The 17,439-nt window shown below is 43.7% G+C and overlaps 1 long non-coding RNA gene across 3 annotated transcripts in view; it reads left to right on the top strand.

Annotated features, from left to right (window-relative positions):
- LOC105101257 (uncharacterized) overlaps positions 1 to 12,549 on the top strand; it is a 57,035-nt gene extending 44,486 nt beyond the window's left edge. For all 3 annotated transcript variants that reach the window (XR_010383913.1, XR_010383912.1, XR_004137265.2), the window contains 3 exons: positions 3,464 to 3,629; positions 4,356 to 4,507; positions 7,453 to 12,549. This is a non-coding gene — a long non-coding RNA (uncharacterized LOC105101257). The remainder of the gene's footprint in view (positions 1 to 3,463; positions 3,630 to 4,355; positions 4,508 to 7,452) is intronic.
- The last annotated feature ends 4,890 nt before the right edge of the window (positions 12,550 to 17,439 follow it).

Genomic DNA, 17,439 nt, shown 5'->3' with positions numbered 1-17,439 from the left:
CAGAAAGACCTGTCTCCCTTGGCTGCCTATGGAAGGAATGGCTGTTCTCTGTATGTCAATCCTTGTGCATTGTGAACCAGCCACCCCCCAATCCCCCAAAAATACCTCTTTCAAAATAAGGCCTTGGGTGAACATAGCTGAGGAACTCTAACTCCCCAGGAGAAAATTCATCATAAGAAGTCAGGCTGCCATAAATTCATTTTTGAATAATTTCATTTTTGAATGAAATTTTGCCATACGCAGCCATAATATGCTAAATGAAACAGGTCAGAAAGAGAAAGACAAATACTGTATGATATCAGTTCTATGCAAAATGTAAGAAATACAACAAACTAGTGAATATAATAAAAAAGAAGCAGACTCACAGAAACGAAGAACAAACTAGTGGTTACCAGTGGGGAGAGGGAAGCAGGGAGGGCAAGATGGGTACAGGGGAATAAGAGGTATAAACTATTACGTGTAAGATAAGCCACAAAGATGTATGGTACAACACGGGGAATATAGCCAATATTTTATAATAATGATAAATGGAGTATAACCTTTAAAACTGTGAATCACTGTGCGGAACACCTGTCATTTATATAATATTGTACATCAACTATACCTCAATTAAAAAATAAAAGGATTCCGGCTGCAACCCTGTGCCATAAGAATCACTGAACCTGGGCTCCCAGCGGTGAGACAGGGACTGTGCCGCAAGCCGTCTGATGGGTCTCCTCTCCCACTGCTGGAGATGAATCTAGTCCATCTGGGACTCCCATCTTCGTAGGTTGGCTTGGGGGCGTCTTCTAGATCAGGGCTTCTCGGCCTCGGCACTGTCGATGTCCTCATCGGTAGCCAGGATGCAGGGGAAGCAGAGCTCGCCCTGGCACTAAGCGTATCGGTGAGCATCACAGGCTTTGGAATCAAAGGTATGGGTTCAAACCCAGCTTCAGTTGCTCAGTTTTCTAAGCTGTAAAATGGAGATAGTATCACCCATCTGAGAGAATACCAGTGAAGGGTGAATGTGGTGATATATATGTGTTTATATATACACATATATATGTGATCGCTTAGCACAGTGCCTGCACGCAGTTAAGTGCTAAGTAAATGGTGGGTTCCCCATTGCCTGTTGTGGGCGTCACAGAGAAGTGTGTGGACAGGGACATTAATATTTAGGAAGCACTTGCTCTGTGTTACACATCCTACGATTGTTTTCATGGGTGTAGGAAGAATAGACTCTCCCCTCGCTGGGTATGGTACCAGCCGTTGACTTAAGGCGATGCAGATGCCTGGCATCTGAGCTGTAGGGGGAGGAGACGAATGCATGCGTCCTTCTTCTAGATCGAATGCAAAAAGCCTGATATGTGCTCTTCTCCAGTGACTTCTTCATTTGTTCTTAACTGATGGTAAGTTTTGCAGCTGCAGTTATATGTAAAGTCTATAAAGAGAAAAGACTTGTTTTCTTTTATGCCCAGGCTTTGGATCTTACCGAGTTGCATATTCAGATTTGGTACCCATCCTTTTACTCCCAACCACGAACATTTCTTCACCATCCCCATCACTCAGAATTCAGGCTCCCAATGCCTGGGCAAGAAATCCCGAATTTTCCATTGAGCAACTCAGGTAAAGTGGGAATTGGTAGAAAAGGTAAGTGAGAAAACAGAGAAGAAGAGACAGGGAGAGAACATTCTCTGGTCAAGTCAACAACTGTTCGTTAGGTGCATGCTGCCTGACAGCCACTGTGCTCGGTGCTGAGGTTATAAAGATGATCAAAACTCAGCCTCTGACCTCAAAAATGTCAGGGCTGCCACTTGTCCTAGGAGCTGGTTAAAATTTGCAAACATTCAACAGGTTGCAAACTTAAGATTTGGGCAGTTTTTGATGTATGTTATTCCTCAATAGAATTTTTTTTTTAAATAGCAGCCAACCAAGAAACATAAACCAGATCATTCTTAAAGAAGGTGTGGCGCGTGCGCATGCACACACACACACACACACACACACACACACACAAAATGGAATACTACTGAGCCATAAAAAGAATAAAATAATGCCATTTGCAGCAACATGGATGGACCTGGAGATTGTCATACCAAGTGAAGTAAATCAGACAGAGAAAGAGAAATACCATATAGTATCACTTATATGTGGAATCTAAAAAAATGACACAAACGAACTTATTTATAAAACAGAAACAGACTCACAGATGTAGAAAACAAACTATGGTTACCAGGGAGGAAAGGGAGGGCGCATTGAGGGATAAATTGGGAGTTCAGGATTTGCAGTTACTAACTAATGTATATAAATTAGATGAACAGCAAGGTCCTCCTGTATAGCACAGGGAACTATATTCAATACTTTGTAATAGCCTATAATGAAAAAGAGTATGAAACGGAATTTAGATACATGTGGATGACTGAATCACTATGCTGTACACCAAAAGCAAACATTGTAAACCGACTATACTTCAATCGAAAAAAACACACCATCATTCTAAGTGCTGGGTGCAGATGTGCCCAGGGCATTGTGGGAGAACGAGAAGAAGGTAGGATGTGTTCTGTGTGAGGGAAGGCTTCCTGGAGGGGCAGGTTGGGTTCCTGACAGAGGTTCCAAGTGAGCGAAGCTGTGGAGGAGAGAAACCATGTGGTGTGGGCAGGACACTCTGAGGAGCCCCGGCTTGCAGGAGCATAAACTGTGAGGCAGGAGCCAATGAGCACTGAGGTTGGAGAGGGAGGCAGGGACTTTGTCTGGGAGGTGGGCTTGAACTTGTGGGTGATGGAGAGTCCTGGGCAGGTTCCTGTCAAAGGAGGAAGTGGTCCGATATGCGTTGTAGACGTTAGTGTGAAGGCTGGCTCAAGACCAGGGGCAGGGAAGCCAGTTTTGAGGCCATTGCCATTTTCCAGATAAGAAATGGGTAAGAGTTTGAACTAAGATACAAGCTTTGATACATCATGTGGACGCAGACACAAGCACATAATACTTTCCAATTGAAGACTTTCATATGCTCTTTTACAGAAAAGCCCATTTGAGCTTGGTAGACACAAAGGTAGCATTGTTCAAGAGGAACTCATTTCTTGCTTATTTCTTTTTTTGGTAGCAGGAGATGTTGGGTGCGAGTTCAGTGCTCCTGTGTCAGCTCTAAGCAGCATGCATTTCAGGTCTTCCGCATTTTTGGTTTTGGAGACATTTGTGAGAAAGTAATTCTTCCATATCCTTTTAGGGGTTTACTTGCCACTTGTCTCTTCTCCGAAATATTTTCTGTTATCTGCTTTACTGGCGAGACTCTCGTCTGGGGAGTGAACACACTGTATTAGCTCATCTTTTCCACCGTTGGCTCCTCGCTTCTTTCCTCATCTCTTCTTGAAGAAGCGCCCAAGCAGCAAAATGGGGAAGAGATTTTATTTCCTCTCTGTAACTGCCCCCCACCACCCCCCTCCACATTGACTAACATGTTTTCTCATGCCCTGTTCCTTTAAACTAGGAGACTGAAAGGTCTGCTCAGTCATTCCAGAACCGTGGCTGTGAGAGTGACACTGCTGGTGCCCTGGACTCGGGTGGGGAGCATAAGCTTGGAGCTGCGGACTCAGGATCGTTCTGGACACTTGCATTCCAGCTGGAGGAGAGTCGGGAGGTGGTGACCAGTACAGGTGATCGTCTAGCCAAACTCTTGGGCTTCAAAGGAATGTTGATTTCATTGTCTTCCAAAGGGGACGAGTAAATAACGAGATATTGTCTGACGTATTGCCCCAGCCAGAGTGTTTCCTGCTGCCGAGTGCTGGAAGACTTGTGTGAGCCACTCGTGAGGAGTGTGGCTCTGGGCAAGTGACTTCACCTCTGGAAGACCCACCTCCTCTTTATAGATCATGTAAAGGGGATAACAGAGCCTGTCGTTTTGCCCTTACAGGTTGTGTGACGTTGGTGGTGGAAGCATTTTGGACACTGAGAAATGCATTTTGGAAATAATGGCCTAGTAAGAGAATTTTATCCCGAACATTAACCAAAGCCCCACTGAAGCAGTTTTGATTGTAATAAACAATCAATTTTTAAAATATTTGACCTGTCTTGGTGGGAGAAGTTTGAAAATTCAACAGTATTTGAACTGTTGATTATTGGACTTTTTGGATTTTTTTTTTTTAACTTTGGCACACTGATCTATCTAAACCTGGTAGGGAGAAGTCTCCCCACGTTGTCTCTTGGAGAGACTCCCAACTGGCAACTATGGAGAAATAAAGAGAAAGTATGCAAAATGCTCCTTCAGTTGGGTGGGAGTACCTAATGATGTCTTGATTCTCCATAACAGAAAGACCTGTGACAGGTGTTTGCTGGTTTCCTTTGGTCTCTCAGCCTACTTATCTCTCTCTTTTCCTTTGCAGGGCTTTACAAGCTCATTTTCATGCCCAACAAGGTAGAAACTCACTGGAAAGTGGAAACTGAGACTTAGCACTATGAGAAGGGAGGCACTGGCTCAGTCCCAGCACCCGGGCTTGGATCTGGGCTGTCCCCTGCCCTCCCTGCAGGGGACTGGGTAGGTCTCTTTGCCTCTCTTGGGCTGAGCTTCTCATGCATGGATTGGTTAGGATCCTATGATGGTCATTTCCAGCACAGGGATTGTGCACTGTCCCAGTATATAGTCAATAATACCTTCTAGGGACTGGGGCCTGGCGCTGCTGAGGGACTGGGTTACTGGTCCTACAGGACAGGATTTCCTGCCCACTCATGGCAGTTATCAGGACTTGACGTTTCTGTGCCAAGTCCCTGGGGTTTTTTTTCCCCTCCTTGACGGAGGCACTGGGGATTGAACCCAGGACTTCGTGCACGCCAAGCACGTGCTCTGCCACTGAGCTGTACCCTGTACCCGTCAAGTCCCTGGTTTCTGCTCCTTACCATGATGTGAGGATTGGACATGCCCCAGCATTGCTGGGTGGCTCCAGCTTCCCTAGGATGTAGGACCGTGCGGGGCACAGACAGATGCTGTATTTTCCTTCAGCTCCTGTTCTGGGGAGGCAGCAAGGGAAGAAGTTGGAGAGGGGAGTGGTCGCTCTGCACAGGGACGCAAGGTGAGGGTGGTGGGAAGAGGGTCCCTTGTCAAGTACCAGGCCACCGCTGAGACCTGTGGGGTGAGCATTACTCAGAGGGTGGGTCCGGTTTCCACTTTAGAGCTGAAGTAAACTCTCCAGGCCCTGTTGTAGTTGGCTAATGGTGATCCCCAAACCACAGGCTCCAGAGATATGAGCCAGCGTTCCAGGAGAAGCCACCCACGGGAGAAGGGAGGACAGAGGGAGACAAGCTGGCGCAGGGCCTGTGTGTTTGGAGCTGATTGTTTCAGATGGAGGGTGATTGTACCCTCCACCCCAGGGTTCATTGGTCAGACCTCAGGCAAAGTCCAGTCCACATCCACGGATGCTTACATGACATGGAGCCGAGCTCGCCCTCCCCAAAGTCAACATCCAGAGAACCAAGGGAGTCAGGGGGTTCCTTACAAGTTCTTCATTCCATTTTTTGTTTTTTTTTCCCCCAAGCTCAGAAAAACCAGCTCACCACTTAGGAGGCTGGGTTTGGATGTCTCTCCAAACCCCCGGTCAGATTGCTATCTTTCAACAAAAACACAGGGTTAGTTGAATTTTCTTCCAAATTTCATTTTAGACAATTATCTTGGCATGTTATCTGTAATATTTCCTTTGGAGGGTTCTTCCACACTGAAAAAAAAGAATTCATCTTTTCCTGTGAATTAGCATATTGAGAAATAAAGCCTCAAATCAGTCAAGATGTATGAAGACTTGCGTGGCTCCCGAGCATGAGCTACGCTGACCATGGCGCTCATGGGGATGCAATAGCGAAGGAAGACCCTAGAAGAATGCAGGTCTGGACCCCCACTGGCAACCCACGAAATCTGAGAAGTCTTCCTTGAAAAGTCAGAGATTCAACCTCTTGCCTTAAGGTCAGGTCATACTTGAATCTTCAGACCCTTTCATCCTTCAGCACACACACACACACACACACACACACATGCTTGCACACGCACACATGCACACAGAAAATACACATTGAATGCAATATTGCAACCTGCTGCCCTCCCCTGGAACTCACAGCAATTAGGAGTTGAATTCCCCAGTTGGCTGAGCTAGACTTAGAGTCCTAGCAAAAGGGACTCTTGAGAAGAAAAAAGGAATTCCACACTGGTGAGGTTAGGGCTGCGGTACTTAAAAGTGAGGTGGTTTCACGGAGACTGTTTAAGAAAGGGACGGGTCCTGATGCTCTTGGGAGACAGGGGGATTGGGTGAAAGGCAGGGGACCTGGTCCAGGAGCCTTGAAGATCGGAGCTAGTGCTCCGGTGGGGCTGGGACTGGGTTTACCTTCTGAGCATCCCTATCTGCTCTCTTACTCCAGCCAGTGTCCTAGGGTTGCTCTATTCTCCACTCATCTCTGAAAACCTTCCATCTTCCATGCAACTTCAAAGCCCCCTGGGAAAGCCAAGTTGCCAATTAAGCCTCTTTGAGGCAGGTTCTCATTCCTTCCCCCACTAATTGAAATGTTACTCCTTTTACTAGACCCCTAAACCACCCAAACGCAACGGTCTTCCTCATTTGCATTGTAACAACGTCCCTAATGTGCTTCCAAGAGCTTTCCGTGAAGGGAACCTTCTCTCCTCTCCTGGTATGAACGTTCAAAAGCAATTCAAGGCAAAGGCCTTCATTTCCATCCCTATACAGCTGCTCATTAGCTAAGGTGGAAGAAATTCCTTTTATTCTGGGTTCATTTCCCAGGATGATAATGTCTTGTTTGTCTCAGGCCACTGTTCCCAAACTAGGCCTTAATTGCTGATAGTAATTGAGTTAATACATATTTGCAGCCTGGTAAGGTGAAAGAAGGTCTCCTGCAGTTTTATTTGAGACATTTCATTTAACCTGCAATAAAGTCATTAACAAGTCGCTCAGTGTTAATGCTGTCTGGTCCTTTATCTTGTCTCTGGCCCTTGGGAAAGCTGGGCGAAGGCAGATGGCTTGGGTGTAGGATGAGTCTCAGGCTGGGTGGACTAGGGACCGGCAGACCTCACCTCCTCACCTCCAGGTTCTATGTTCAGAGAGGAGGGCCTCTCCTTGGGAAAGCAGAAAGCCTGGGGCAGCACTCCGCAGCTCTCTCAGGCAGCCAGCCAAGGAGCGCAGGCGGGGTGATGAAATCCCATCAAAGCCACAGGGCTGGGCCAGGCTCCTGAATTAGCTCCCACCAGTAACTCGAGCCCCAAATGGCCCACAGGCTGGGCACTGAGCCGAGGTGCCAGGCTGTGCAACAGCCTGGCCACTGGAGCCCGCCCAGAAAGAGGGACTGGAAACAGGGCAGGAGGAGGGATCAGGGGCCAAGGGCAGTGCCAGGGGAAGCCAGGGATTTTCCAAACCTTACCCTGGGAGACCCGATGGCTGCCTGTGAAGAGCCAGTCTTGTCCCATTCCCTCTCTCTCCTTCCCATAAACAGGGGGAGCCACCTCACCGTGGGGTTCCAGGCCTCTTCATTCCATCGGAGGGAAATTGGCTTACCAAAAATGCAACCGGCTTGAGTCAACCGTGAGTCTCACCGCCCCCGGAGTGCTGCTCCCAGGTGCCAGGCACTTCCTTCCTCTCCCCCTCGCCTTGCCTGGGCCTCTGGCTACTTTTCCTTCTGGTCCATCCCTGAGGGGTGGACCAGGCTGGCAGAAGCAGCTGGCATTCCCCAGAATCCGCATTGCCGAGTGTTTCCTGGATGCTCACCTACATTTCCCAGCTCCCCTTGCAGCAGACACGGCGGGGACTTGGAAGTCACAAGGGCTAGCTCTGTGCTCTTCGCCCTGTCTGGCTGCCTGGAGTGGAGATGACCCTCGGGGCAACTTTCGAAGCCAGATGTTAAAAATGGTAGAGCCTCAGTCAGCTCAAATCTTAAATGATGGGTGGAGAGTAGCTGTCCCACCCACCCCATGTATGAACAGTGTCTATGGAGTGTAAACCGCTGTGCACTTTGTGGACTATTTGTTACAGCAGGGGATTTGCTACCCAGCCTGAGACATTCAGCACTAGGAACTGTGGGCGCTGTTGCCTTTGCCTAGACTGCTCATCCACTAGCGCCTCTCCCAAGCATCCCTGAAGACTCAGCTCAAATTCCAGCCCTTCTGTGTCTTCCCATGGGCAGAGGAAACACAAATGTAGCCTTATCTAGTCGCTCATCTATGGGCTCCAACAGAAGTCACCTTTGCCTACCTCTGGGCAGCCTGAGACAGGCAGGGATGTGGGACATGGCCAACCGACGGAGATTTAGAAACTCAGCTTGAAGGCCTCCAAACAAAAGGTAGCTCCTCTGAGACTCTGATTTTTATAGTTCTTTGTTTCTGAAATTAGGCTCAAGAGCCTTGATGAAGAGAGTAAGTACTTAGCTGATTTCTCGGGAGATTCAGCAAGTTGGAGATGGATGAGCCCTTAGAAATCGTCTGCCCCCACCCTTTCCCCTACAGATGAAGAGCCAGAGGCCCCAGGTGGAAAGGCAGAAGCGGCGCCTGGGCCTCCTGACTCTCAGCCCCGTGCTCCTTAATTGTCCTATTTAAGCAAAGCACATGACATGCTGTCACCAAGTCTCCCATTGCAGCCCCTGGGCCATGCTAAGAATTATTCATTCTTTTCAATTCTCTAAGACGTGCCTGTCTTCAGCCCAGTCTTTTTCAGTGTCCTCAAATTCTGCTCCACGCTGCCTTCGTCCTCTCTGAGCATTTAACATCAAGGTTCTCCGTGCTGACTTCCAGTGTGAGCATGTAGGGCAGTGCCGACATTTCCAAGGTTAATTGCTCAATATCCCTCTGGGTGGATACGGCCAGTTCAGGGAACGTAGACCTGGTCCTTTGCTCTTTAGCAAGGGGTTGGGGCAGGCAGGAGATGTGGCATCACCAAGTCATTCTCTGCTTTTTGGTCTTGTCCTTCCTTTCGAGGGAGGAAGAGTCCTTGAGAAGGAATTCCAGCCCCGTTTTACAGAGAAGGGAACTGAGGCTCAGAGAGGTTTGGAGACCAGCTCAAGGCTCTGTAAGATGTCAAGGCTTTCTTCTGGTTCCCCCTCCTGTGTTCTTCTCACTGCACAGTTCCCTATCAGAGTGAGAAGCTTCTCTTTTTTCCTTTCTAAGTCACAAAAGAAAGTGACATCAGGGTACAATTTGGGGGGATATTTTAGAATTTAAAACTCAGTGAATTTCTCTTATGATTTCCCAAAGCCCAGACTTATTTTCCAGTGCTAATTTCTTAGAGTTTCAGGGGCCTATTGGTTAAAACTTGACTTCTGACCTAACTTAGGAGTCGATGTAGGTTCCACAATGCAGGCCCATCCTGTCAGCACTTTTTCTGATTGTTGGAGCTGGTTCAAAACCCACGTTTCTGCCCTCACATCCTTCCTTTCAGGAAGCTGCAGGGGAATCAGAGTCCTGGATGCTTGGCTCAGGAATGGTGCTTAAGGTCATATGGTCCAAACCTCTCATTGTATTTTGGGGTGGGGGGGTGCGGACCACAGGCCCAAGGTGAGCCGGTGGAAAGGTTGGCCTGGTGTCCTGACTTTTCAGCACAAAGTGCTTTGTAGAGAACACGTGCTAGGAATCCAGATTGATTAATGTCTCCATAAAGCAAAGAAGGCAAAGCATTTTCTTTAAATCCCATAGCCTGGAGGAAGAAGGAGGCAGTCTCCTTTGGGAAATATATTACATACCACTCTGTCTATGAAATTGCGTTTATGAAATTGTCATCTTTTGGGGATGTGATGACTCTTTTCCTCTGGGATGGTTCCCTGCAGCTTTCCGATTCATCTCTTCTGCTTTGTCTGCAGTTTTGTTTTTTTTTTTTTCAGCTTAGTGAGTGTGTATGTGGGGAGAGGGGAGGCGGTGTTACGGGTGGGGTGACTGTCACACAGACCCTGGAGCTGGAGAAGGTTTGACAAGGCTAGAGTTGGGGTGCCCAGCAATAGCCAGTCCATAGTAATTTATTAGATGTTTAGCATAATGAAGGGACATTGCTTCACATACGCATACTTGGTAATTCACTGGGTGCTTTGCCCGTTTGGTATCTTTTTAAATTGCTTTTAAAAAAATCTTTGGAAAGCAGAGACTTGGAGAGGAAGAGATAACATGTTGGGGAATCTACAATACTCTAGGAAATGTGCTTCTGATTTTCACATATGTATGAGAAAACTCTTTCCATCCCTGATCACACCATGATACAAGGGACCGTATCGTCATTGTTGTGGCCAGGACATCTGTGCTCAGAGCAGTGACTTGCCTGGGATCTCACAGCTAGGAAGTGGCCAAGGCAGGATTTGAATTCAGATCTCTATGGGTCAAAGCCACATTTCTTCCCACAACATCAGTCTGCCTCTCTGAGTGCATTGAACTGGTAACAAAAAGGAGCAATCTCCCCCACTCTGTAGTTTGAGGAAAGCGAGTCTAAGTCTCAGAGAGGCCAGAAATACCGTAGTCTCTAATCGTAAAATTGGGACTAAAATTCCAAGCTGTGCCAAGTGGAATGGTATTATCCAAGGAACGGTCCCCACCTCAAGAGACCAGCCATCAGCTGGGGAATCATGTTTGATCCTTGTGTCCCAACAGGGAATGGTTCAGAATGAGCCCATGGGGAAAGGCTAGACTGGGTGGTGTGAAAGGTGAAGACTGAAGGATCTGAGATGCTGGACCTATTGTCTTGTCTATCAGTCTATTAAAACTGTCTTTGCCATAGACCGTGGATCTTCTTATACTATTTTTTAGAACCTCTTGTGATCTGGAAATAAGAAAACCCAAATCAATTTTAGATAAATATTTTGCAGTAATTGCCTTTACTTAACATGGGCAGGGCTCTCTCCCCTTGGAGAATGAAGCTGGAGCCAATGTAATCGCTGATCAGATCTTCTCCTCACAATGGTCTGAGTGGGCGCCTCTCCCCTCAATGTTACCTCCCAAAGGAACAGGGGATAAACACCCTTGTAAGAGAGTTGGTCTCATTTTGCGGACGTGAATTCAATGGCTCACAGCTCCATTCTACCCATCCTGGCTCCGGCTTAAGTTTTAAAAACTAATTCTCTCTGCATTAATCTGAAAAGATCCTTCAAACAAAAGCTCAACATCTGAGTCTATTTACCGAGTGTGCAGCTGTGTCAATTGGGCCAAGACAAAGCGAGGCTTCCTGGTCAGCCCACAATGGGCTGCAGGTAGTCCTGCAAACAGAGAAACACAAGGCAGGGTCCTTTCAGGAGCCAGCAACCCTCCTTCCAATAGGGAAGAGCCGGAGCTGAGGGGTCAAGGGAGGAGTGCCGCCCCACCCCCACCCCCACCGCCATCACACACACACATACACACGCACACACACACACACACACACACAAAGTGCGGGCTGAAGGATGTGATCTGTAAGCCCATCAATTAGGGCTATTAAAAAGGTAATTAGCCCTCTTCCATGGAAACCAAGGGCAGAGATGTGAAAAGGGAAAATTCATTTCCAAGTGGTTACATTTTAATGTGACACGTACACTTTCTTAAGGGCGAGAGATGCAATTGTGGAGACTATCACTTGGTTGGTCATGATGGGAAGGTGATCTCAAGTCAATTTAAGAGCTATCTTAGAATAAAAATAACAACTATTTTTTATTATAAAAAAATTTTTTTTCTGCTATCAAATCAAACACTAGATTCAAGTCAAGTGGCCCGATGTGGGAGGCCAAGGAGGAGCTGAGAGTCATTTCCTTTCTAGTTTCTGCTCCCGAAGAGAATCGTGGCAGGAAATGAAATCTGAAAATGTCCACAACAAACAATTTGTCTTGGATTCTGATAAGTGTGAAATTTGGAATTGGTGTTTCTGTTCCCTCTCTTTTCAAACATGGGTGGGCATTTTTGTAATGAAGCCCAAAAGAGAAGAAAATGAAGACAGGAAAGACCTTTCTCATAATGAGATTTGAAGATACCCACTGAAATGGATCTAAAGTATACGGCTCTCTGTGCAACACCGTCCCAGTTCCCAATGAACCTAGTGCATACACATATTTACATTGTCTCTGTGTGTTTGCTCGCGTTCAAGTAAAGGATAATTTAATTTTGTTTTGTTTTTCTCCAGTGTCTGGTTCTCTTTCACTTCCCCTTCCCACTTTACTGAGGTAAGATGTACATGCAGCGAGAAGCACAGATCTTAAGTGTCCAACTGGGTGAATCACGTCTTGGTAATCCACACAACAACCAAGATATACAGCAATTTCCATCATCACAGGAGTTTCCTGCCCTGATGTGGTCAATAACCCACCCCCACTCAGGCAATCACTATTTTAATTTTTATTACTATTGATTAGTTTTGCCTGTTCTTGAATTCCATATGAATTAATTATATGGTAGCAATTCTTTTTGTGTGACATCTTTCACTCAAAATAGTATTTTTGAGATTCATCTGTGATGTTGATTTAGTGTATCAGTTCATTTTCTTTTATTTGTAAGTAGTATTCCATTGTGTGACAACACCACAATGTATCTATTCTTGTGTTAATGGACATTTGGGTTGTTTCCAGTTTTTGTTATGAAATAAACATTCTTGTGTAAGATCATTTGTAGGCATATGTTTTTATTTCTCTTGGGCAAATACCTAGGAGTGAAATTGCTGAATCATAGGTTAGGTGTATTTTTAACTTTATAAGAAACTAAGAAACTGCTAGTTTTCTAAAGTGGTTGTACCATCTTATGCTTCCAAAAGCAATGTATGAAAGTTTCAATAGCCCCATTTCCTTACGAACACTCCGTATTGTCAATGTTTTTAACATTACCTATTCCAATGGATATGAAGTGGCAATCTCATTATGGTTTCAATTTGCATTTCTCTAACAACTAGCAAGTGATATCAAACACCTTTTCATGTGATTATTATCATCTGCATATCTTCTTTCATGAAGTTTCTGTTTAAGATTTTGCCCATTATTTATTGGCTTTTCTTATTATTAATTTGTAGATATTCTTTATACATTCTGGATATAATCTCTTCTAACATACAGGTATAGAAAATGTTTTCTTTGTCTCTGACTTCCATTTTCATTTTTTGAATAGCATCTTTTGATGAGTAAAATTTTATTTTGATGGAATCCAATTTTTCAATATTTTTCTTTTGTGACTAGTGCTTTCTCTGTCCCATCTAAGAAATCTTTGCCTAACCCAAGACTGCAAAGACATTTCTCTACACTTTCTTATAGCAGCTCTACAATTTTAGCTTTTGTGATTAATTCTACAATTCATCTCAAATTAATTTTGTGTGTATGGTGTGAGGTAAGGGTTGGGGCTCATTTTTCCCAAGTATTTATCCAGTAGTTCCAGCACTATTTGATGAAGACTTTCCTTTTTCCATTCAGCTGCTCTGATGCTTTTATCACAGATCAATTGACTATATGTGTGGCTCTATTTCTGAGCTCTCTGTTTATTGTCTTTTTTAATGTCAATACTACATTGCCTTGATTGTTGTAGATTTTTAACACATCTAGAAATCAGATATTGTGGGTTTTCTAATCTTTCTCTTCTTTTTAAAGATGATTTTGGTTACACTAGTCCTTTGCATTTTTATATACATTTTAGAATCAACTTGTCAATTTATACAAAAAAGTTTGTTGAGATTTTGACTGGGATTATGTTGAATCTATAGATCAAATTGAGGAGCAGGAGAAAAGGCTTAATATTAAGCCTTTCAATTAATGAATGTGGTGTATCTTTCTATTTATTTGTTTTCTTATTCAATAATATTATATAACTTTTAATATGGAGGTCTTGCACATCTTTATTCCTTAGTTCATGAATTTCAATGCTACTATAAATGGTATTGTGAAAATTTTATCTTCTAATTGTTGTTAGTATGCAAAAATGGAATTGATATTTGTCTATTTGACCTCATAGCTTGCTATGTTGCTAAATTCCCTAGTTAGTTCTATGAGTGGCTTTACAGGTCCTTTAGGATTTCTGATATGTGTTATTCATGTCATCTACAAATAAAAATAGTTTAATTTCATTCTTTCCAATCTTTCTTCTTTTTATCCCACCTTATTGCACTGGCCAGGATCTCCAGTAGAGTGCTGAAGGGAAGTGGTGACTAATGACATCCTTGCCTTGTTCCTGATCTTTGAGAGAAGGTGTTCCATAATCTACCATTAAGTGTGATGTTAACTATGGTTTTCTCACAGCTGTCCTTTATGAGACGTTTTATTTCTAGTGTGCTGAGAGACTTTTAAAATCGTAAGTGACTATTGAACTTTGTCAAATGCCTTTTCATTTTTGAGATGATCATACGGTATTTTTCTATGATTCTCTTGATGTGGTGAATCAAATTGATTGCTTTTTGGGTGTTAAATCAACCATGCATTCCTGAGATAAATCTTACTTAGTCATGATGTGTCATCCTTTTTTTATATAATGTGGGATTTGATTTGCTAAGATCTGTCAAGCATTTTTGCATCTGTATTTATGAAGGATATTGATCTGTAGTTTTTACTTTCTGGTAATATTTTTGTCAGTATTATGATGGTGTGATGGTTAGTTTTATGTGTCAACTCGGCTAGACTATAGTACCCAGTTATTCAATCAAACACTAATCTAGGCATTGCTGTGAAGGTATTTTGTGGATGTGGTTAACATCTGCAATCAGTTGACTTTAAGTAAAGGAGATTACCCTTGATCATATGGGTGGGCCTTATCCAATCAGTTGAAGGCCTTAAGAGTAAACCAGTTTCCCAGAAAAGAAATTGTTTCAGGACTGCAGCATCAATTCCTGCCAGAGTTTCCAGCCTGCTGGCCTGCCTTACACAGCTTTGCACTTGCTATACCCCACAACTGCATGAGCCAAGAGCCAATTCCTTAAAATAAATCTTTACCTATCAACACATATAAAAATGAAATCTCAATCTTGTGAAGGCTTGTTTTAAGGATGTGGTAGGGTGGGTCTATTTCAGTTTTGTTCTGAGTATGGACCCTATTCTATGGCATGGTCCTTTCTCTGAAGGTGTAGAATTTCTGGAGTCTCACATGAATGGTGAGGTGCTCACCAAGATATCTCTTCACTCTGCTTGGCTGGAACTCCAAAGTCTTTCAGCATTGAGGACCTCTGGAGTCTCCATTCAGATTTTATCCCCATCTAATGAGTTCTCTGATAGGTCTAATGGAGTTTTGTCCTGTGCACTTATAGCCCTGATCTCAGCCAAGAAGCCAGAGGGCATCCCCAATATACACTTCTGGCAGCCTTCCTGCACAGCTACCTCTTTGCTGGTACCCTGCCCTACAAATTCCAGCTGCTTCAGCATCCCTGGTTTCTGCTTCCTCAACTGAGCGTGTTCACCTTACTCTTCTTGTGCCCCACCTCCCTGCACTATGATCTGGTAACTGTTCCCACACAGAAAGCCAGGATGTATGTAGGGCTCACTTCATGTGTTTCTTTTCTCTCAGGGATTACAGTCCTGTTGTCTATTGCCCAATGCCTAAAACGAGCTACTTCACACATTTTGTCCTATTTAATGATTACCTATGGTAGGAAGGCATCTCCAATACCTGTTTACTCTATTATGGCCAAAAATGGAATTTCATCCATATACATATTTGTCAAACCATCCTCCAAATCAAGAACCTACCTATGAATCTAAAAAAAGAAGAAAAAAAAAAAAAAGAAAAAAAAGGACACTATGAACTCATCTACAAAACAGAAACAGACTTGCAGACATAGTAAGCAATCTTATGGTTACTGGGAAAAGGGGGTGGGAGGGGATAAATTTGGGAGTTTGAGATTTACAAATGTTAGCCACTATATATAAAAATAGATTTTAAAAAAGTTTATTTTGTATAGTATAGGGAACTAGGTTCAATATTTCATAATAACTTTTAATGGAAAAAAATATGAAAACAAATATATGTATGTATATACATGACTGGGACATCGTGCTGTACACCAGAGATTGACGCATTGTAATTGACTGTACTTCAATAAAAAAAAATTGTTTTAATCTAAAACAAAAACAAAAACAAACCTACCTATGCCATCTTCTTCATCTCATGTGCTGAGCAAAAGGCAAAAATCACCGATGAGTTCAGAAAAATCACTGGGTGATTCTAATAACACTTGTCTTCCACCATCCTCAAAACACAAACATCATAGTTTCTGAAAATCCAAGCCAGTCCTTAGTAGTCCTTTGTCGGCCAGCATTTCTCAAACTGCTCTGAGGAATGCTGGCTCCATCAGCAGTTAAGTGGTAATCTGTAAATAAAGGATTCTCAGATCAAATACTTTGGGAGAAATGTTATGTCTGATTTTTTCTTCCAGGAGAGTCACATACATATTAACATATTTAAGACTCTGACAAGTCCTGTTGAAAAGTTGTCATTACTTCAGTGTTCCCCAAACTTAATTAATTAGTAGAACTCCTTCACCGAATAGTCATTAATATTGGAAATACGTGTTCTTTAGGTTCATGCATTACCTGACCTCTGATCTATTTTCCCCCAGTTTTTTGGAAAATAGTATTCAGAAGAGAAAAAGAGAGCTTTTAGGTTTGGCAAATCAGTTAACGTCAAGGCTGCTGATACGGTATATAAGCTGAGCATTTTTGATAGAGCCAGCAATCAAGCAGATAATACAAACCTCTCCAGGAAACTATGTGTTTGGATTATATACTTTTTGGATTATATATACATACTAAATATGCAAACAATGAGGTGTTATAGGAACAGGGACTTTTTGCTTTAAAGCTGATGGGCTTAGATCAGCATATTTATTTTTTAAAGACCCAGAAATCTGGAAGTATAATGCTAGCCTATAAAGTCTTACCCTCACTCGTATTTCATATATTACTGTATATTTTTTAGATAATAACCCACATAAATAAATTTTATTAGTCATTTATGAACCCCCCCAACATACTTTTGGAAACATTTTCCAGCTCAAACACCTTTTTAAAACCAAATGACATCATGTCTGTTGGGATATACTGTTCTATCCTGGAGATTGGGAACACTTCCCACCCCTCCATAAAGCAAAGGCCGCAAAGTTTATCATCATCCTCCCTAAAAGCAAGCACCTTGAAAATGTAAGCACAGTGAAACCCCAAAGCACAGCACTGAGGAAGTCAGCTAGGTTTACAAGCCTGTCCCTGGGGGAACTGTCTGTCCCACAGTCCCGGGAACTTCAGGGGCCCACGAAGGGTGAGCACAGGAAAGGACCCTTAGTTGCTCTGTGCCCCTGAGTGCTGAGAGAGGCTAACTGCATTCTTCTTGTCAGTGCCCTTTGCCCGCTCCATGTTCTGACCTGCAGGTAAAGGCAAAGTTGATACACTTGTTCATCCATTCAATCCATTCATTTATCAATTAAAAACTGAGTTACTGAATGCCAGTTATGTACCAGGCATAATTGAATGTCAGTTACATTCCAGAGGTGCTGGGATGTAGTGGTGGACAAACCCAGTCCCTCCCCTAACGGA

Source organism: Camelus dromedarius, chromosome 2, assembly GCF_036321535.1.
Source record: "Camelus dromedarius isolate mCamDro1 chromosome 2, mCamDro1.pat, whole genome shotgun sequence".
NCBI classification, from domain to species: domain Eukaryota; kingdom Metazoa; phylum Chordata; class Mammalia; order Artiodactyla; family Camelidae; genus Camelus; species Camelus dromedarius.
The sequence above is the reverse complement of the archived record's forward strand: the minus strand, read 5'-3'. Positions and strand labels throughout refer to the sequence as shown.